This window comes from Ambystoma mexicanum, chromosome 7q (assembly GCF_040938575.1).
Source record: "Ambystoma mexicanum isolate Mex_15411 chromosome 7q, UKY_AmexF1_1, whole genome shotgun sequence".
In the NCBI taxonomy this organism is placed as follows: domain Eukaryota; kingdom Metazoa; phylum Chordata; class Amphibia; order Caudata; family Ambystomatidae; genus Ambystoma; species Ambystoma mexicanum.
In genome coordinates, this window is record NC_090941.1 from 503064173 (window position 1) to 503085357 (window position 21185).

At 52.0% G+C, this 21185-nt stretch overlaps 1 protein-coding gene across 3 annotated transcripts in view; it reads right to left on the reverse strand.

The window, feature by feature from the left end:
* Positions 1-21185, reverse strand: part of RB1 (RB transcriptional corepressor 1) — a 2466185-nt gene that overhangs the window by 383088 nt on the left and 2061912 nt on the right. The window lies entirely within an intron of this gene.

Consider the following 21185-nt stretch of genomic DNA (forward strand, 5'->3'; position numbering starts at 1 on the left):
CCCGGACGGCTGTTGCCTTGGCGCCCAAGCCCTCTTCAGTGGACGTGTGCCGGGCCCTGTGTCGAGGGGAGGGGGTCGCCGGAGGACCCTGAACTAGCCCGCCTCCATTAAGGATTCGTTGGCGAGGGAGTGCGAGCTTGACATTTGGGTGCCCCCCCACCGTGTGCTCTCCCGTAAGAACGCGGGAAGTGCTGTCCGCCTTGTCAGTGCGGACGTTGCTGTGCCTGGGGGCCCTGCCTGTCAGGGATCGGGGGCCGCAGGTGGTCTCCTGCCCCTCCAGTTGGCCGCCAACAGCTATCTGGGGGTGTCGTGGAGCAGTGAGGAGGCGCGTTCTGGGGCGAGTTGGTGCCCCGACCCGCGGCAGTGCTGTCGGGGGGTTCAGTGCACCGCGCAGTCGCGTCGGTTGGCTGGCGCCTCAGAGTCCCTACGAGGAGGCCTGGATAAAGCCTCCTGACGGTGGCCCTGCCCCTGGAACCTGGTTTGCTTACCTGCTTGCTTTGTTTCATCTGAATGCGTGAGAGCAGCGCCTATCCCCCCGGTGGCGTAAAGGTGCCTTGGAAGACTGTGGTCGGAGTGGCTGAGGCAGTACCTCTGGGCTGCGCGCAGTCCGAGCAGTGTCGCTCTTGTGCCTTGGGGGAGCTGGCCCGGTGCAGGGTGTGCTGTTTGGGGTAGCGAAGCCCCTCTGCGTGGGCTGGATAAGTTCTTTCATTGTGGTGTTGTCCAGCTGGAGAGCTCCTTCATCTGGGCCTGGTCTTCTGTGGTGGCTTGGGGCGAGCTCTTTCTCGGGTGGCGAAAAGAGAATCTTCAAGTTCCATGGTCCCCTCCGCTAGAGCTAGCACGGCGGGATCCCCTCCAGGGCCCAACGACACCTGTCTCTGCTAGCCCCGGCTGTCCCCCTGACTCAGCTGGTGTGAAGTTCTGCTCAGGTGTTGGAGAGGAGGCTCTTGGAGTAACGGCATTGGGGTGAGGCCGCCGTTCGATACAGACGGAGGGTCTCCCACAGTGATCGCCTAGGGGTCTGCCCAGCCGTTTGTCTTCTTGTGCCTAGCCACCCACCTGCTGCTCGGAGCTGCTGCTTTTTATTACCATCTTCCCCACTTCTGATGGGCTGGTCTCAATCTTTGAGGAGGTTCCGGCGCTCCCCCAAGCACAGCATGGATAGGAGCGAACCACGACCTGCGTTTCAGTCGGAAGCTAAGGAGGTGCAAACGATGAGTCAGAATATGGCTGCTCTATTGGAGGAGATAAGAGGCTTCAGAGCAGACATCAGCAAGAGACTTGACTCCTTGGACAAGAAGCTAGACGCGGTTGATGATCGGGTCCAAGCTTTGGAGGCTAATCAAACATCATCAGATCTCTTCGAAACCCAGTTCGATATGCGCCTAGCGGAGCTGGAGAGACGGGAGGAGAAGGTCTCCCTTAAATTGGACGATCTGGAAAATAGGGAGCGGCGCTCTAACCTAAGATTTTTAGACATCCCGGAGCAGGATGGGGAAACGCAGTCTGACATCATGAGAGCAGTAAAAGCAATTATAAGTAAACTCTTTGACGGTGGTAATACTAGTGAGCCGACAATAGACAGAGCTCAGAGCAGGGAGTCGTGCTGGCGCCCCTAGGTCAGTCCTTGTAAAGTTCCACTATTTCTCTGAGGGGGGGGGGGGGTTCTTGGGGCTCTTTGGCGTTAGTTATGCCTTGAAGAGGGTGGCATAAACAAGCGTGGAAAATGTGAAGGTGAATGGGGGTTGTGGAGGGAGTGGGTTTGTGCACTGCATGCAGGGGGGTGGGGGGGCTCAAAATGGTGTGATACTTTTTCTGTCATGGATGGCCCGGGTGGAGGCGGCCAATGGTGGCCTGGTGTGGCAGCGGTTGGATGTTACTGTTAGGCCGGGCGCTCTGTAAAGGGGGATTTGGGGGGTTCTGGGGGTGGGTCTTCAGTGGCCCATGGGGGTCCGTTTGGTTTCAAATGGTTTGGGGTGTTTCTGGTTACTGTTGTTGCTTTTGCTTGGGGGAGTTATTGGAGAGTCATCGACAAGGTTTTTTTTCTGAGTGTTTGATCTTTCAGGGACCAATGATTAGACTTTATTTTTTGAATGGGTGAACGTGATTTCCCACTGGCGCTGGGCTTGTTGAATGTGCGAGGCCTCAATTCCCCATATAAAAGGTCTTTGGTGGCAAAGGAGTTCAATAGGTTGAACCTTGACTTTTGTTTCTTCAAGAGACTCACTGGGTGAAGGGAGTAGAACCCGCTTTGAAGGCAAGGTCCATACATAAAGTCTTTTATGCATCCTCCAAGGTCAAGAAGAGAGGGGTTGTGATAGTGATCTCCCAGAAGGCCCATTTCTCTCTCCGAGCCCAGGTTTGTGATCCAGAGGGCCGTTTTGTAATGGTCAAGGGAGACTGTAGAGAAACCAAAGTTATTTTGATCGATCTCCATTTATGTGCCAAATGAATCCCCAGATCACTTCTGGTCAGAGATGAAGCTCAAAATTATTACCTTTACCGAAGGTGCATTAGTGGTGGGGGGTGATTTTAACATGGTTCTTGATTACTTGTGTGATAGGTTGTCCAGGCGCCCGGTTGTGGATTCCCAGCTGCAAAAGCGCCTTGCGTCTTCCTTCCAGAGCACCAACGATGAATTAGGGTTCAGGGACTCACACTCGGCACGGGATGGCCCTGACCCCCTTTTCACTTTTTTCTCGAACCCCCACTCGTCTTTCTCTAGAATTGACTATATCCTGGTCGATAAGGGGCTTTACAAAAGAATTTTGGAGGTTCGTGTGGAGGTGACTCAGTGGTCTGACCACAACTTGGTGAGGGTGCAATTAGGGTTTCCCCTTGTTCTCCCAGGGCCGAGGCAGTGGACATGCAATGACCTCCTGTTGAAAGAAAAGGAGCTAGCTCGGACTGTCCTGACCTCTATTGAAGAATTTTTTGAGTTCAACGATGACGGGCAGGTGGGCCTGGAGGGGGTCTGGGAAGCCTTTAAGGCTACGATCAGGGGTGTCCTTATTGGGTTGGGGGCGGCGAGGAAGCGAGAGAGGGGTAAAGAGGAAAAGCTTCTTAGGGACAAAATTGAGGCTATCCAGCTGAGGGGTAAATTAAGGTCCCAGATCTTCCCGGGTAAATTGGCCGAGCTCCAACAGCTTAAGCTGAAATTAGCTGCTCTCCTGGTGGGGCAGACCGAAAGGAAGCTGTCCTTCCTTAAGCAGAAGTACATGGAGAAGGGTGAAAAAGCGGACAAAATCCTAGCATGGAAACTCTGTGCGCTTAGGGAGAGTAGGCGAGTGGAGGCTCTTGCCCTGCCAGATGGTATGCTCTGTCGAGAGAATTCTGCGATAGCAGACGAATTTCGGAGGTATTATGAAAGCCTATACAAATCTGAATACAAAGGAGATGCGGCGGACATAGACAATTTTTTGGAGGCTTTACCAATTCCCTCCCTTCCCCTCGAGAAAGCCACCCTCCTGGAGAGACCCATTTCCCCCCAGGAGGTGATAGACACTATAGGTGCTATGACATCAGGTAAAGCCCCGGGGGATGAAGGGTTTACTGTTTTTTTAAATAAAACTTTTCGGGGTGCCCTGGCCCCTTTCCTAGCCAAATTGTTTAATGGTGTTCTGGACTCGGGGCATCTCCCCCCATCCGTGCTTTTGGCCCGTATTGTTGTAATCCCTAAGGAAGGGAAGGACCCGAGAAGTTGTCAGTCGTACGGTCCCAATTCCTTGCTTAACACGGACGTGAAGATCTTAGCTAAGCTCTTGGCGAACAGGTTAGCGATTCAACTCCCTGTCCTAGTGCATGGCAATCAGGGGGGTTTTGTCCCGGGGAGGCAGGGAAGCGTCAATATTAGGAAGTCATTCGGGTTAATGCATGAAGTGGCTCTTACCGGGGTGGATGCTTATCTGTTATCTTTGGACTCAGAAAAAGCCTTTGACCGGTTTGAGTGGGCCTACCTGAGCAAGGTTTTAGTGAAAATGGGTCTGTGGGCTAGATTTCGTAAATGGATAGCAACTCTGTATAATGGCCCTACGGCTAAGGTGGCAGTCAATGGCGTGACCTCGTCTCCATTCTTTCTTTCCCGAGGGACCCGCCAGGGTTGTTCGGTTTCACCTCTGCTTTATGCTATGGCGATTGAGCCCCTAGCGATAGCGGTTAGAGCGTATCGGGGTATAGGAGGGGCCAGGTGTGGGGATCTGGAGTTTAAACTCTTGCTGTTTGCGGACGACCTTCTGGTGTATGTAACTAATCTTAGGCAGTCGCTTACGAGTCTCTTCAACCTAATAGCACTTTTGGTTCCTTCTCCGGGTTGAGAATTAATCGTACGAAATCGTGTTTGATGCCTATGGGCAGCTCTGACTTAAAGATGGGGGAGGGGGCCACTTGAGAGGGTATCAGAGTCGAACGGGAGGCGACACATTATTTGAGGGTTCTGATCCCGAGGGACCTGACGAAGCTTTATGAGGTCAACTTCCCTCCGGTTTTGGTGAAGATTCTCGCTGATCTCCGGCGATGGTCCCCCTGGACGCCATCTTGGTTCGGCCGTATGGTGTCGATCAAGATGAACGGGCTTCCCCATCTGCTTTACTTGTTTTCCTCCCTCACGGTCAGTATCCCAGAATCTTCTTTAAAGCTCTTCAGTCGGAGGTGGTTCTCTTTATCTGGAGGGGAAAGAAACCGAGGGTTAGATATGATACTTTGACTCTCCCTCGTTCGTTCGGGGGCTTTGGGCAGCCTGACTTTCGGCGATACCATAAGGCGGCTCAATTGAGGGTGTTCCTGGAGCACTTAAGGGATGAGATGAGAACATACTGGTCATATATTGAGGATGTCCATGCCCATCCCAGAAAAGTGAGAGACCTCCTGTGGGCAGTGGGAACTCCCCTTCCTAGAGCAGTAAAAGTACACCCCACCTTGTCAGTGTTGTGGTCGCTGTGGAAGAATGATAGGGGGAATGCGTCCCCTTCTTCTTGGCCCTTTCCTCTGTCCTCAGTGTGGGCACCCCCTTTCGATTTAGGTAACAGAGACTTACGGGGGACTCAGAGATGGTCGGACAGGGGTCTGGAATGTGCAGCCCAGTTATATAGGCAGGGTGTATTCATAGACTATGATAGTCTCGTGGAATCTCTGGGCGCTCCTCCGATTTCTATTTTTGACTATGTGCGAGTGACGGGCATTATGACCGACCCCCACTGGGTTGCAGACCTAACCCGCCCCCCACTCCGTTGGAGACAGTGATGATCGAATCTGAAAGTAGGAAAGGCTCCCTTTCTAAAATCTACAAAGCGCTGATTACGGCAGATGTAGAGCTCAGGCAGCCCTTTAAGAAATATTGGGAGGGTTGCGTAGAGGAGGAAATAGGGGCGGCTACTTGGTCGGCCATTTCTAAGGCCCTTTTTTCGGGGTCCCTGTACACAGCGGCAATGGAACATAATTTCAAGATGCTGCATGCATGGCACCTTTCTCCAGAGAGAATTGCCAAAATGTACACTGGATCCTCCCCGCTCTGCCCGAGAGGTTGTGCTCAACGGGGGTCCTGGTTTTCACCTTTGGTGGGGATGCCCTTCTGTCCAGTTTTTTTGGTCTGAACTCTTGAGCTGGATTAAGGAGATTACGGGGGCTGATTTACCCTTGCAGCCTCTTGTGCTTCTCTTTGGTGTTCGGGCCTCGGTTGAGGAATAATTACCTTTGTCACGAGTGGTTCAGGCCATGTTACGGGTAGGGAGGCTTGCCTTGGCTCAGAGGTGGAAATGCGCTGTGATGCCTTCTAAAGCTGACTGGTTAGCAAAACTCTGTGTGATCTTTACGTACGAAAAAACTCTCGGTGATTACTCACGATACTATGAACTCCTTTTTGCAAGACTGGATGGTGGTTCTGCTTCATGAAGATTGTGAATCAATGAGACTTTGAATTGTGAGACTTTTCATATGTCTTTTAATATCTATGTTGCCACCTGTGATGTCAAAGACCGTCCTTTGTTTCTATGATTTGAGCCCATTACGCAAGTATTGATTGTATATTTGGTCCCGATTTTGTGCGATGCTCTTCTCTCCTTAGTTCCTCTGGGTATGGTTTGGGTTGAGGAGGGGGGCGGGTGAGGGGGGATGGGGTGGAGTCTGGTTTAGGGGGTTTCCTGTCTTTATTTCCTTTCAGTGTTCCTTCACGGAGGCCTGTTTTTTTTTATTATAAATGCTTAGTAAAAATTCATGTGGAAAAAAAAAAAAATTACCCATTTACCCAGGAGCCCCGCTATATTGCAATCCCAACCGTATGCCAACATAGCTCCAAAATGTGAGATCACCCACATTGTCCGACAGCCATCCAACGAAAGAAGAACCCCCCCAACCAAGGACAAGCCACAGAGAGAAAAACCCCAGTGCCACAGTGAACAAAAAACACCAAAACAAAACATAGAAAGGAAGTTTAGTCCCCGTCCGGGACGTACATTGGGTCAACCATGGGCCCACAAAGAAAAAAGGGCGGGTAATTGAGTTGCCCTGCCCATGTATACGTTAACGCAGAACAAGAAGCAGCTTCATGAATAATCACAAACAACACCAACTAAGTTATAACAACAACAGGACCACTTCCAGCCAACCCTCCAATGTGCAGGAAAAACAAGAAAAGGTGCCAGCCCTCACGCACAATCAGGTCAGGTTGGGTAAACCCCCCGACCCCCCCGAAGTCTGCTGTTCTTTCTCGTCCAGCCAAGGAAGGCCTCAGGCGATCCCGCCGCTGTCTCTTTCTAGATTGTGCGGCTTGTGCCACTCAGCATGGTGGACAGTGTGCTCAGTGTCCTCAGGGAGCCGTACCTCTGCTCGGGAATCTTTAATGTGCCCAACGCAGTGGCCAGTGAGGTGAACTGATGCAGGACTCCCTCATAGCTGAACAAAATACGAAAGAGAAACCCCCATTTGTATTGAGCGCCCTTCTGTAGCAGTCATTGAGTCATTTGCTTCATCTGCCTGCGTCTCTGGATCGTCCCCTGTGCCAGGTCTTGGAATATTTGAATTTTGACCCCTCTGAATGCAATGCTTCGCTAGTCCCCGACCTTTTGAAAGATGAGCTCCTTGGTGCGAAAGAAGGGGACTTGCGATAGGACATCCGGGAGAAGGTTCTGATGCTGCTGGTGATTTGAGTAAACTCTGTGGGTGCGATCCAACAACAAGTCAATCTGATGATCTTTCCCTAGGATGTGGCAAAAGAGGTCACTCGCAAGTCCTGGTCTAGAACTTCCCGTGGGTGTTAAGGAGAATTCTCCAAAATGGCTAATTTCCCTTACCTACTGAGTCCCTCAGCAGCTTTGCTGGATTTCAAGGGTTTATTTTTTTCACCTGGTAAGAGTGTGAGCCTTTTCCCCACTCTTACATGTGTTTTGCTGTGTGTGTGTTTTTACCATTTGTGTGATCTTGGGCTCTGGAGCCTCACCTACTCCATGGGCATCATCTTTTTGTGAGTTACACAACACCTTTAGTGTAGTGACATAGGGTTGCCTTCCAGACTTCCCACTGACTCCATTTTTCAGGGACTGATTACTTCTACCAGAAACATGTAAAGTTGCCATTAACTTTATGTAGTCTCTTTAAACCACAGACCCAGTACACCCCATCTTACATGGATTATTGGAAAGGGTTAATTCTTATCCCCTTTTGTCTGTTTCTCTTGGAGCACTGTTTCGCTCCCTTTTCATCAAAACTTGGCTGGTGGCAGCAGTACCTACCCTAGTTTTTATACTGCGGTTATCTTAAATAACCATGGTATTGTTTTAGGCCATTTTATTAGCCTCGAACATAAACCCGCTTGACCAAATATATTTTATTTCGGCTCCGGCTGGGTTTATTCGCCATTTCTTTTTGTAAAAGTCTTTCTCGTGTTTTACTCTGCACGCCAAACCAGGTTTGGTCCCTTTGTTCGCCGTCTTTTCGCGGGCTCCTGCACAGAAGCCCTACTTAAGGCACCTGAAAGTCTGGGTAAGCAGGATGTGAGGGAGGGGTCTTAGGACCCTTGCCATGCATTCCCTTGGTAACTCAAGTCACACTCCTGTTTGATTGGCTGGGTGACTGTCCTTCTCAGGACAGTCAACCTGCTGTGTGATTGACAGCCAGGCTGTGTGAATGGGGGAAAACTGCATAAAAAGCAGGTCTCTGGGACTGGAAAGTCAGAGTCGTCACTGGAACGAAAAAAACGATGAGGAGCTGACAGAAGAGGACCCCTACGACGACTGAACCGCCCGGTGAAGCCCTGCTGCAGGTCCAAATCTTCAGAATTAAACGACAGAAAAGATCCTCCAGGAAACTTCTTCCCTTGAGCTGGTGGGACCACCAGTTCGCCCAAACTTCAAGCCAGGACCTCTCCTCTGGTCGAATTCGCTGTACAGCGCTACAGAGGGCCGGATAGCCAGGAAGGTCGGACCCTGCTTGGGTTTTAAGGAGCGCACCTTTTATTCATTGCTTTGCTCTGCTGCTGGTTTCTTCCCTGGGTAGTGCAGGACCCTCCAGTCTTCCTACATCTCATCAGTTCAACAGTCGCTTCAGGAACGGTGAGCCTGCAGGAACTACCTGGAACGTCCACGTCAGCTACAGCTCCCTTTCCGTTTTAAGGTACTGTGCAAATCCGGTTGTTCGTTTCGTTCAGCCACAGTGAAAGTGTGTGAAATCTTTCTCCAATCCGAGGGCTTGTCCTTCTCTTTGAACTAACTTTTCTGCTGACCAACTCCGTCCGGAACTCGTGGTACGAACTTTACCGCAAACTACCCTGAACCGTGTGATCTTGCGCAAAAGGCTTTTGACGTAGTGACTTTGGCCCTAAGCCTTTTTTACCTGATTCTATCACTGTAGTTCCTCTTGCTCAATTGCCCTGAGTACTTACCTGTTGGTGTGGTTCAATTTCTATTGACTTTGTCTTTACCTCCCTTTTAAATTGCTGGAGTGCCATTTTGCTCCCACTTCATTTTGTGAGCTTAGCTTGTCTGGAACTTATTGGGAGTGGTGTGGTGTATTAAGAGTGTGATTATTAAACTGTTTTACCTTAGTGAAATGTTATACAACTGAAGAGTAAATAAATGTATATTCTTTTACTTGAAAACCTTGAGTCAGTGTTGGTTTGAAACATTGTAATTGCTGTCCTTTGTGTAACTTTTTGATACTGCTCACTTACTCTTGAGATAAGTCTGGCTGCTCAGCCATCGCTACCACTTTTACTGTGTAGTACAGGCTTGTACCAAAGGTGAATTTGTACTGTCACTTGTAGTCTTAATTGTGTGTGGTGTTCCCAAAGGGTACTGCATTGTTCGGCAGAAACCTGTGCAGTTCCCTTAGGGACCACTGCAAAAGATTTAAGACTAGAGGTGTTTGGCAGTAAACCCACTTGGTAGCAGTCTGTACCACACAGATTCACTTGGTAGCTGTGGCTGAGCAGTCAGCCTTCCTTCAAGAAGACTTAGGCAGTATGCAGAGTATACACAATAGGCACAGGGACACAGTAGTACAAACAAACACTGACCAGAGCTTTGGTGTAAAAGTATATAATTATTTATTTAAAAACACACTTGTAATTTACATTAGCAAAAACGAGGTGAGTAAATTCAGCACAAAGTCACTATCATATTTATACAACCCTATTCACTTAATAGACAAGACTTAGTGAGAAACACCACTTATTTTCAGACAGAGGTGAGCTCTTAACATAAGGTGACACTCTAATAAGTTGTAAAGAAAGGGAGGAAAAAGGCAGGGTTAAGGAAGCACACAAGTTTCAATACTTTTACAAAGAACCACAGTAAGGCAGGATAGGCAGAGTTCTACTGGAGAGCAAGGAAGTCAATTGCAAGGCCCACTCTTGGAGAGAGCAAGCAGAAGGGGTCCAGGTTCACACAGTGGGGTTATGCCCAAAGAGTCTTGTAGATAGTTCGCACAAAAAGGATGAAATTAAAGTCAGGAAACGTTAGCTAGGTTGCCCCAGGCTAGCCCAGGTTAGAAATTAGAGGCTTTACTGTCACCCCGAACGATCTGTCGCAAGGGTAGCCAGGCGGCACACAGTACCTTAAGTGTAAAGGAAGCTCCAGCAGGGGCAGTTGTTCCTGGCAGCAGGTGCCGGTGTCTCGTCCAGGGGAAGAAGAGGTCTCGCCGTGGAGGAAAGATGAAGGTCGTTGCACTGCCAGGGAAGAAACCAGCCGCGGAGTCCTCCGGTTAAATGGTACTACCCTTCTCTTCGTGGTAGTGGTAAACCGTGGTATTCCGGTTGCCGGGGTGCTTGGCACGGGCAAGGCGGGCACGAGATGCTCCAGGAAGGTGAAAAGAAGGCAAAACTGGTTATCCCCACCAGTCAAAGGAAGAGGACTCTCCGGACTGGAGATCTCCTCTGTCGTCGGGAAAAGTGGTGAGACGGTTCAGCAGGGCTGCAGGTCGACTCAGCTTCTCCCTCCTCGGATTCTTAGGTCCTGTGGCGACTTATGAAGTTCCAGTCCCCAAAGCCCTGCTTTTATGCAGCACATCCCCATTCACCCAGCCTACCTGTCAATCAAACATGCTAATTGGTGAGCCTGCCGGCTCACCACTTGGGCCAATCACACAAGAGTGTGACTTGAGTTACCAAGGTAACTCAGTCCAGGGGGCCTAAACCCCCTCCCACACACCCTGTGGTACCCAGACAGAGTGGCACCACTTTTGGAGGCTTCTGTGGAGAAGCCTGCCAAAAAGTGGAACAAAGGGCTCGACTTGGGTTGGAGTCACAGAAGAGAACACAAACGCCATTTTAGAATCGAGTTCTGGCAAAAAAATACCAACCGGTGAATTAATATTAAATAAATAAACCGGCGGTAAGTTCGAGGCTATAAGAATTAAATAATTAAAGTTGGTAGCCTCGAACAATGGGAAAATCCCATAGAGATATATTTGCGGTCGAATATAAAAAGTAGTATCCACTGCCAGCAGCCAAAACTCGATCAGGGGGGACAGAGACGTGCCCCCTCGAACAACAGACCCCGGGGCAATGAATTGCCCCGACCAGTACGTCCACAATATGATGGTTTGTACTGGTTTCTGTTCATAATTTGGGACTAGCAAAGCCAATGGTGACTTTACATGCCCTGGGAGACAGTAGTCAGTCCCAGGATATGGAGTCTATGTTGGGGGGGGGGGGGGTCGCTACGACACCCCTGGGTTACGGCACAAAGGGTCTGTGTAACCCACATCAAAAAAACACATGAGACCCTATGGAGTAAAAGACCCCATAGCCCATAAAACACATGGAAATTCAAAGGAACACCTCAAATCATGTCTAAGAGTAGGAGCAAAGGAATCTCACTCTTAGCAGGAGAGAAAAAAATAAACCCCAAAAATCCAGCAAAGCTGCTGGGGGACTCACTAGGTTTGGAAAATTAGCCTTACAGAGAATTCTCCCTAACATGCATATAATTCTGCCTAACAGTGGGACCCCACGAATCTGAAGATTATTCCTCCGAGAGCGGTTCTCTGAGTCCTCCAGCCAATCGTCCATGACTGCCTGACACCGTTTCAGCACCTCCACTCTTCGCTCCAATTGGTCTTGGGAGTTAGCCTGGTACAGAAGGCGGTCTCAAGGTCATTCAGGCAATGTTCTGCCCGTTGGACGTTATGGGATAGCTCCTAGAATTAACCCTTGAGCTCCTGCACCGTGGACGCCATCTCCTTTAGAATAGATTGCAAGAGTTGTGCAATGTCGCCCTTAGGAGCTGGCTGCGAATCATGGTCTAATGCAGGAGGCATTCCATACCCGCCCCGCTCCAGGCATGGTGGGCTTGGTTGGCTGCAGCGGGTCCCCATTTGAAGCGGACGATTTCACCTTAGACTTGCTAGATTTAATTTCCAGGTGAGTATCAGACACCACTTCACCCACCAGTTGTAAGAAGAGCCACTCTCCCCACCAAGGATACAGGCCTGAGTCAGCACAAGGGAAGGCATTGAGGCTAGTGTCGCAGCAGGGGTTTCCAACGGGCACTTTGCGCCCACAATTAAAAAAAGGTCCAACAGTAGACCAGCTCAAGGATTGAGAAGGAAAAGTAATGCTTTAATTTCCCGCCGGGGATGAAAGAGCGAAACAGAATGTAGTACGGCCCATCCAGTACCTAGGGCGAGTGGCTATGCCCATCCAGCCACAATAGCAACAGTGTGTGAATCACAAGGCATGAAAGGGTCCCTTCAAGGGGGGCATCCCCCCTCCTAGCTGATGTAGACCCTCGGCGCTGGCATACAAAGCAATGTATTAGGGATATGGCATCAAGCTGCAGCACCTGGCAAGGAAATGGTACAGGAGCCTTAGCAGCGGAGAGTAGACCCCTCTCGGCAAGCAAGCCGCTTCTCACCTCAGAATGGGGCCGCTAGTGGACGGGAGCCAGGAACCGGACAGTAGACCCTCCGGCATGGCTCCCACTACTTTTGGAGTGAAGGGTAAGGTGTGGGCCCCATGAAGCTGCATATACCAAAGCAGGGCTCAGGAGCTCACAGGTGTAAGACAACATCAGCCGCCTGCCAGGCCATACCCCCTTGGAAACACTTTTTGATGTATAGGCGCTATAAATACGCTCAATAAATAAATGACATGAAAACCAAAGAAGGACTGCCTGTCAGGGAGACACAGCCAACCAGGATGAGAGACCGTGAAGCACGAAGGAGACGCAGAGAAGGCCAGGATGTAGCAGAGAGCAGTCCACTCCCGGAGTCAAGACGACGACTGTACTCCTTTGCTCAATGGCTTTGTGATGGTAACAGGAGGCTGGCAGATGGTGACGCAAACGCAACAGGCAGTGACCATACTGTTACTCCAAGGGCAGCGCAGGAGATCCACGAGGTGGAGGTATGGAGATGCCTGTGCAGCACACAGAGTAGGAGAGCGACAGCAGGAAGAACCGGCTATGCATCCAGGAAACAAGAAAGGTAACTGCAGAGGCACGGGAACCAGTCGGGGCTGGAAGGTACAGGAAGCTAAACCCTGGTACCGAGATACGAGTCATCTTCATTGTGTTAGTTCTTGGCAGGGAAGTGAGCCAAGTGAGTCAAACCAAAGAAGAGCAACAAGGATTGAGGACCTCAACCAAGAGAGTGATACGGTTAATCTTCCTCATGGAAGTACCTAGCAGGAAAGTGAGCCAAATGGGCCAAAGAAGAGGAAGAACAAGGGTTGAGGACCCAAACCACGAGACTGATACAAGTCATCTTCCTTGTGGCAGTAATTGGAGGGGAAGTGGACCAAGTGGGCCAAACCAAAGAAGAGAGAAGCCATAACATTCAGAGTTGTGTGTAGTTAAGTGTGAAACCTAATGAGAAGTAGACTAGGGGAAGGGAGTAATTGCCCCTGGTTTTAAGAGATTGTTTTACAAGTACCAGGAAAAGGGAGTTTTTCTCCTGGTAATCCGGACCAGGAGAAAGTCCCAATAGGCCTGGCAAAGGGAGTCATTCCCCCGGGTCTTTTTGAGACTGAGATCAAACACCAAAAGAAGGGAGGCATTCTCCTGGCCCACAAAGCAAATTTTATTTGGAACTTTGTGACCTGGTGAAGGGAGTCATTCCTCCAGGAAGTTTGGAACTGAACGCCATGAGAAGGGTGGCATTCTCCTGGGACCAGAACAGTACTGCTTTAGTTCCTAGCTTATAGCCTAAGGGCCAGAAGTAGGGTTTTCTTTTTTTTTTTTTTTTAAAACTTTGTTTATTCAGCTTGGCACAACAGGCACAGGCAGATTACAATAAAGCATGTAAATACAACGGAAATGCAAAGGGGATCGCGTTCATCGCAGATCAGTATGGTACATTTTAAGAAATCATATAGGGTAGTACAGGGAACAACGTATACCGATGGGGGGCACATGCGAGGACAGACCAAAGACAGTTGGGAGAGAATCATGAGTCATCTGGAGCTGAGGCGAGAGAAGGGTCCGGGGATGCAGGGACAGAGTCGGTGACAGTGGAGGACATGTATGAGCGGAATTTTTGCCATATGTTCCTAGGTCTGGAGTGGACGGGCTGTTGCATCGACCAGGACTCCTCCGTGTCAGAGGCCCACGTGACTGCCCTGAGCCACTGTGCGTGAGTAGGGGCGTTCGGCCGAAGCCAGCAGAGTAGGATTGTACGCACAGCTAGTAGCATACAGAGGCTAGCCAGCCTCCTGGAGTCACGATGAAGCTCTGGGAAATCATGAAATAGACACTGCATTGGGGACGGGGAGATGGGGCACTCGAGAATAGATGAGATAGTGGAGCATACTGAGGTCCAAAATTGGGTGAGTCGAGAGCAAGACCAGATCATGTGTATATACCCCGCCTCTTCACTGCCACATCTCGGGCATCTCGGGGAGGAGTCACTTGATATACGGTGTAACCTAGCCGGGGTATAATGGAATCTGTGGAGCACCTTAAATTGAATTAGTTTGAATCGGGAGTTAAAGGAGATCAACTGAGTGCGTGCACACATACGGGTCCACAGCTCATCAGATATTTCGGAGCCGAGATCTGACTCCCAGGAGTGCCTCAGTTTGGAGAATGCGGGGGGTGATCTGGTTTGGAGCAGGGTGTATAGCCTGGAGGTTTTTCCCCTCATAGGAGAAGGCGAGGATAGTTCGGTAATTGCAGGTTCATCAGGTGGCAATGCCGGAAAACTTATGTTTTTGCGCTTGAGTACCCCACGGAGAGATGAGTATTGGAGCCAAACGGAGGGTCTCCGCCTAAGGGAGGCCGGGAGGTCGGGCCATTCTATAAAGTTTCCCTGTTTGAATACGTCACGTAGTAGTTCGTATCCCGCCTCGGCCCATGTGCGGACCACCGAGGGTGGGACATGTGGGACTTCTGGAAGGAAGTTCCAAATTGGAAAGTTGCCGTGAAAGGGGTGAATGATACCCAGTATTCGCCAAGATTTATGTAAAGCTAGGGATGTGCAGGTCATGGGATCCAGCGATTCCGACAACACCGGCATGGGTGTGACCACTAGAGATCGGATATCACGGTCACTGATCGATAACCTTTCCAGTCTGACGTGGGGGGGGGGATCCGTTACATTGAACCAGTGTGCAGTGTGTTGGAGTTGTGCCGCCAGCCAATAATTAAGGAAGTCCGGAGCTCCAAATCCTCCAGCCTCCATGGGGGTGGCAAGGGTCTTGAGCTTTAGACGGACCGCGCCTGAGTGCCAAAGGAAGGAGTTGAGGCTACGTGTCAATGATTGAAAGAATTCGGTTCCCGGCCATAGCGGTACATTCGCAAATCTATACAGGAGTTGGGGGGAGTACCACCATCTTCAGTACCCCTATCCTGCCCGCCAGCGAAATCGGCAACTTGGCCCAGCCCTGTAGTTTGGTGGTGAGGTTTGTGAGGTATGTCTGATAATTCTCCTCGCGGACCCGTTCGATGTGACGAGCCACCACTATACCCAAGTAGGTAATTTTAAATTGGGCCCAAGCGAACCCCATGGTATCCGGGGGGGGAAGTGTGCTGGGAGTAAGCGGGAAGAGAGTTGATTTAGAGCAATTAACCGTGAGACCGGAGATGTGCCCGAAGAAGGCGATGTCTTTCAGTATTGGGGCCAGGTTGGTCTCGGGGGAACGGACGAAAAGAAGAGCATTGTCAGCGTACAGGGAGACTATGTCCGAGATACCAGAAGTACGCAGACCCCTATGTGCATGGTTTTGGCGAAGCATGTCCGCGAATGGCTCCATTGCTACAGCGAATATTAAGGGGGAGAAGGGGCATCCCTGTCTAGTGCCCCTGGCTATATGGAAAAGAGGGGAGCAACGGTCCTCTGTGCGGACTCTGGCAACAGGATTAGAGTAAAGTAGCCTGACCCAGGAGACAAAGGTGGGACCGAATTTACATTTGTCAAGTACCCGCCAGAGATATCTCCACGACACCGAATCAAATGCCTTTTGCATGTCAAGTGTTGCGGCCACTGCATGTACATTCGGGCTCACCCTACTTATAATGTTGAATAGCCGCCTCAAATTCAAGGATGTGGAGCGGCCTGGGATGAACCCAGCTTGATCTGGGTGTATAATATGTGGCATGAAAGGGACAAGTCGAAGAGCAAGTGTTTTAGCGTAGATCTTGGCATCGCAATTGATCAGGGAGAGTGGACGGTACGAACCGCATTGAGTAGGAGGTTTATTGGGTTTTAGTAGGACTGTTATGGTGGCTTCGCGCAACGAGGGGGGAAATTGGCCCAGTTCCACCGATTCGTCCCATAGCGCAACTAGACGGGGGAGTAGGAGTGACTTGAAGTGCTTATAGAACTCCACAGGTATACCGTCTGATCCCGGGGATTTGCCTGAAGAAAGGGAGTCTATAGCCTCCGAGAGCTCCTCAGGGGTGACTGGGTTCTCAAGAGCTCCGGCGGTCTCAGGAGAGAGAGCCGAGAGGGGAAGATTATCGAGGTAGGCATCGATTTCTGCATCAGTGGCTTTATCTGATTGAGTATATAGAGATTGATAGAAGGAGAGGAATTCAGAATTAACATCTCCAGGCAAGGTGGCCAGGGAGCCATCAGGTCTCTCGATTCCAGGAATGGGTGGGGCACCAAGCTCACGGCGGAGGAGTCTAGCCAGCAGGCGGCTTGGGCGTTCACCCTCCCCGTATCTCCTAGCAAGTCCAGGGTTATCCAGAAACTTCAGCTCACGGTCCGCGAGGGAGCGGAATGTATCCAGCTCCGAGCCAATTAACGCGAGGGTTTCTGGGGTTTGGTCTAACGTGTATTGGGTCTCCAATGCCGATAATTTGGCCTCGCTAGCTGCAATCTCCCTCCGAATAGTCTTAAGGATACCATTTTCCTTGGAGAGGGCGATGCCTCTGATGTAGGCCTTAAAGGATTCCCAGAGGGTGGCTTGGGAGGAGACGGAATTGGTGTTAATTTCAAAGAACTCCTCGATGGCCGACTCCAACTCGGAGCTGAAAACCGGGTCGAGGAGAGAGAGTGGTTTCATCCTCCAGTGTCTGGTTCGGCCGCCGTCCGGGCCCCAGACTAAGGTGACTGTCACCGGGGAATGATCGGAAAGGGTCCTGGGGAGGATGGTCAGTCCAGACACGCTCCCCATCAGCACACCAGATACCAACCACCTGTCTATTCGCGAGAAGGAATCGTGAACTGAGGAGTAAAAAGAGTAAGATCGGGAGTCAGGATAAAGGAACCTCCATGCGTCATATAGGGCCAATCGAGGAAGGGAGGACAGTGCAGCATATGCCGCTCTGGAGAGCTGACGGGGTCTGGACCCAGATCTATCTAGGTTTACGTCGAATATCGTATTAAAATCGCCTCCCCAGAGAATCGGTACCAGCGGGAAGCTCTCCAAGATAGTCACCAATTGTAGATAGAAATCGGGATCATCGACGTTGGGGCCATATATGTTGAGGAGGACCACCTCCCTATTCTGCAGTACGCCATGAAGTAGAACATATCTGCCCAGGGGATCGATTAACGTAGCGATGGGAATGAATTTGAGGGTTCTGTGGATCAGGGTCATAACTCTGCGGCTCTGGGTGGAGTAGGTGGTGAAGTATCTCTGAGGGCCCCATGATTTCGCGAATTTTTCACAATACTCGGAACATGCATGTGTCTCCTGCAGAAATAGGATTTTAGACCCATGTCTCTCAGCCTGAAGCTGTAACAGTCTCATTTTTTTGTGGTTACCCAGACCTCGAACATTCCAACTCATGAATGTCAATGTCTCCTCGCGCCGTACCTCAGAGTCGGCCATAGAGGAATACGGGTGGATGGAAGTGTGCTCCCCATGGATGTTGACCAATATAGTCAGGACCGCGATGTCCCTGGGGCCTTAGTGTTCCGAACTCTACCCCTCCTGTCGTCACCAAGCTTTTTTTAACATTTAACCCCTTCCCCCCCCTCCCCCATCCCTCCCCCAACCAGAGGGATGAAGACCCTACAACCAATTAACCAGAACCAGAACAGTGGCATCGACGCCTGGGGGGTCTGCGAGTTGGCCCGGCGACAATGCTCCGAACCGCGAGGCAATTTTAGGATAAACATGATGCCCGACATTAATGTCGTTTCCCGTCCAGGGGAGGACCCGTGGAGGGGAAGGGAAAGGCGGGCATGGTCAGTAGATAATGAACCAAGAAACGAGAGATGTAAGGATGTGAATTCCCGAGCAACCGGACCGGGGTGGTGCGTGCACCCGGGCACCGGTGCCCCAGGGGTATCACCGTGACGGGGGGGAACCGGGACGTGAGCCCAAGAGGGCGCGAAAGGGAGGAAGCATGATCCAACCGCCCAGCAGGGGTCTGACTAGTGTATATCATAGACGCCCAAAGGGGGAACAATAGCGTACAATAGGTCAACGGGGTCTAGCTGACCAGGAGGATCACCCAAACAAGAATGAGTGCATGCAGGACCATGACTTGAGCAGACCAGCATTGGAGAGCAGTTAGCATGTAGAGTAGTGCTGTCTAATACCACCATGTCGCTGTGGGATCCAGGGGGTTATCCCAGGACCCCCGGGCGACCAAGAAAGCAAGGGACATGTGTGGTAAGCCTCTGGGGTGGAATGGTGGGGAGCAGACCACAGCGTATTCTGCCCACAAGTCCATTCAATTCCTACCATATCAGTGGGTCCCCGAACAGAGCAATCATAAGTGAGGATAGGAACAATCACACAATCTGACATCAGAGTGGCCTGGTCGCTTTCAATAAAAGGGGGGCCCCCTCCAGCGCCGGGAGATCACAATGGAACATAGCGGTGTCCATTTCCACGACTTGTCAATGCCTTGGCTAGCCAGTGACACATCACCCGCTCCAATGCGCCGGCGGGGGGAGCCCACAGCGGTTGTCTGATGAGGGTACAGTTCAGCCGGGAAAGTGTTCATCTATGAACCTGGAGGCCTCCTCAGGCAGTGTGAAAAAGTAGACTCGGTTTGCGTGTTCAATCCGTAATTTGGCGGGGTATAGCATGGCATATTTGACCTGATGGTCACGCAATCTTCTCTTGACCGCCAGAAAGGTCTTGCGATCCCGTTGTACCGCCACCGAGAAGTCCGGATATAGGTGGATCCTAGCTGCGCCCAGGAGAAGGTCTCCCCTTGAGTCTCGCCGCCCTGAGGAGGGCATCCCGATCGCGAAAATTTAAGACCCTTGCTATGATGGGACGTGGGGGTGCCCCCGGTTTGGGCTTCGTCGTGAGCGCACGGTGGGCCCTTTCAATAGCAAACTGAGGTGAGAGTTTAGGGGAATCCAGGATCTGGTTCAGTAGGCCCTCGACGTATTCCTCCATAGGCTCATGTATCCCATCCTCCGGTACCCCAATAATGCGAAGATTATTACGCCTCGAGCGAGACTCAAGATCCTCGTTTTTCTTCTCCACCTCAGTGACGCGGGCGAATAGAGTAGAGACCTCCGCCCGGAGGGAGCCCAGGCCGTCCTCAGTGGTGCTCACCCGCGACTCGATCTCAGCCACACGGCCATCCGTTCTCTCCATATGCGCCTTGATGGAGGATATCGTGCCATTCATGTCGTCTAACTTACAATGAATTGTGGTGAATCCATCCCGGATGAACTCCATCATTTTCTGAGGGTCGAACGGCTCCTGCGCCACTGGGGTAGAAGGCTCCTGCGTGGACGTCTCCGGTCCATTGCTTCCCGAGGGCTTGGTGAAGATGTTGATGGAGGATTGTTTCTTGCCAGTGCGTGTCGACATGATGTCGATGGAAGGGCGAATTAAAGGACAACGGATCCACCAAGGAATTGGGTGAAATCAGAAGGCAAGGCACCAGGATCCACCCAGGCTCGTAGGCGAAGACCGAGCCGCGCGCCAGGAGAGCCCACGACGACCCTGCTCCCAGCGGGAGGGCCCAGAGAGGGGCGATGTCGGCCAGGTAATATATGCGGGAACCAGCGAGCAGCAATCAGTCTCAGTAAACACTGTTAAGGGGGGGGGCACCCCAATATCGGGGCTGAAGTGGGAAAGACTTGATCCGAATGGCGGGGGGCGTTGGAGGAGGTGGAGGGAAGCGGAGCCCCGGAGCAAGACCGGCCAAGGATCAGGAATATGGGTGGTCCAGAAAAGTAGACAGTTCAGGTTGTCCTCAAGCTCGTGATCAGGGTGGTAGGGTCGCTGTATCGCCCTCAGCAGTAATATCCAGGAAGAAGCTGAACGTGGGATCCAGGTAGGGTTCCCTGTTGGGCACCAGGCATAGATGGTGGGTGCCACGGCCTGAGGAGAGAACCGTCCCCAATGGGGGGGTAGCGGGACCACCGGTATCCGACAACCACAGGCGGCGCCCCCAGTCACGCAGGGAGCGGAGCACCCCCAGGCCCCACCGTGTGTCTGAAGCCAATCTCTCGGAAGGATGGAGGAGTCCGGTAGTTGATGAGCAGGGATCGCCACCGAGGGGTGGACGTGGAGATGGTCGGGGGTCAGGATCACTCACCACGCAGGAGTCGGGGCGATGTTTCCCTTATGTGGTCAGCACACCGCACAGGGAGGCGCAGCGGAGCCCGGCGCTCTGGGGTCCAGCGCAGATCCCGGCCCCCGTGGCGCAGGAAGGGGGCGGCTCAGGATGTAACTGGGCCAGGGCCGCCCGTCAGCCGGGGCCGGGTGGGTATCCACCAAGGAGTGGCAGCACACCGCCCAAGACGGGGCAGCGGAGCAGGTCGCTCTGGGGTCCCTCGTAGCGGAGGAAAAGTAGACTGGGGGCCAGGGCCGACCCCGAGGTGAGGCGGTTCCAAGGAGCTCAGCGCACGGCGCCGGGTCGGCGCGACAGCACACCGCCCAGGACGGGGCAGCGGAGCAGTTCGCTCTAGAATCCCGGCTCCTGTGTTGACAAGGCGGAGTGAGGAAGGGTAGTGCAGGCAAGGCCCTCAACACAACGCGGGCGATTGCCACCGCGGCTGCAGGGCAGGACGCCCCTCCCCCACAGTAGGCCACGAGCCGCGGGGCTCAGGCAGGATCGTCTGGAGTCGGGAGCCGGCTCGGGTCAGGCACCCGCCCCCGCTGCACTCTCGGCGGGATGTAGCTTGGCCGCTGGGGCGGCCCGGAAGGCGGCACTCGGCCCACAGGCGCTCGGTCCCGTCAGCCGTCCGAGTAGCGGGTCCGTAGTGTGGGATGTCGAAGGCAACCGGAGAATTTTCGGATGTCTTATGCCTCGCGGGACGGAGCCGGAACTCAGGCGGCCATCTTAACCAAGCGCAACAGCGCCCCCCTCGAAGTAGGGTTTTCTTGACATAGG